Here is a 1,419-nt window from a genome sequence, read left to right on the forward strand (position 1 = left end):
TGCAAACAAACACGAAAAGTCCAGTGACATTTCATTGATGATAGCAATGATTACTGTTAACGTTGGTTGGCAGCACACATCATCGACAGTTCAAGCCATAGTTCCTGGAACTTCATAGATATATTTTGAAAGGACTTTCAGCAGGAAGCCCAGACTTCCAAAAGTGGAAGATTAACTACCATACCAGGCAGTCATTTTTATCTCTACTTTATAGACAAGGAAACTGAGCTTCTAAGAGGTTAATCAATTTGCTTTAAGTCACCCATATCGGAAATGGCAGAGCAGGGATTTGAACCCAGGTCTTTCTGACCTTCAAATTTATGTTGCTTTCTATGACCCTATCCTAAAGGCGACCAAGGATGGATGAAGGAACTCTTAGAATCTCAGAATTTGGAAAAGATAATAAACTTTCTCTAATCAGGCAGTTCTCAAACTTAGGTGATTAGACCCATGCTCAACCAGTGACATGGAAACCTTATTAAAGGAAAACGGGCTTCATCCCTAATCAAGGAACCTGCCTTCTCCCCTGTGGCCCTGGTGGCAGGAGAGGTACGCAGGAAGGGGCAGGGTTTCAGGTGAACAGGAGAGCAAGGAGGTGCTCACAGTCTGAGTCAGGCAGACCTCCTGGCTCTTGCCTTCTAGCTCAAGACCTTTGACAAACTTTCCAGAAAACTGAATCTCGATTTTCTCACCTGTAGAATATTTTATTGGCAGCACTTAGAGATATTAATTGAGTATGTGTTTAGAGACAAAATGACCCAGATTAGAGTAACAGCTCTGCTGATGACCTTGGCTAAATTAAAACCTCTGGGCGTTTGGGGTCCTTATCTTTAAAATGAGCATAGTAAAAACTACTTCATGACTTGTTACAATGAAATAAGACAGTATATATGGAGCCCCCCCTCAGTACAGAACCTGACCCCTAGTAAACACTCCACCAAATGTTAGCTATTCTTACTCTAGGTAGCAGAGCAAAGTGCTTATGACCTCGGGCTCTGGAGTGATCCTTCCTCAATTCACCGACTCCATCACTTACTACCTTGGGGACACGAACAAGTTCCTTAAACCCTCTATGACTTGTTTTACTCATTCTGAAAAATGGGGATAATTGTATTATTGTATCTACCCTAGAGGGTTATGATGAAGATTAAATAAGATATGCATGGAAGATGCCTAGCATAGTGTCTGGCAGGTGGTGAGTGTTCCTTAAAGGGTACCTGTTATTAGCTCCATATGGGATCAAACTTGACAAGAATTGGAAAACAGCAGTCAGGTCTACAGAGTGAGAGAGTGAGCTCCCCATCTGTGGCTGTGCTGGGCCAGAGGCTAAAAGACCATCTGTTAAGGGTGGGTGGAAGGGATTCCCATACGAGGTCAATGGTGGGCTTTGCTGACCTCTAAGACTCTAACTGTCTTTTC

The sequence above is a fragment of the Rhinopithecus roxellana genome, chromosome 15 (genome assembly GCF_007565055.1).
Source record: "Rhinopithecus roxellana isolate Shanxi Qingling chromosome 15, ASM756505v1, whole genome shotgun sequence".
NCBI lineage: Eukaryota > Metazoa > Chordata > Mammalia > Primates > Cercopithecidae > Rhinopithecus > Rhinopithecus roxellana.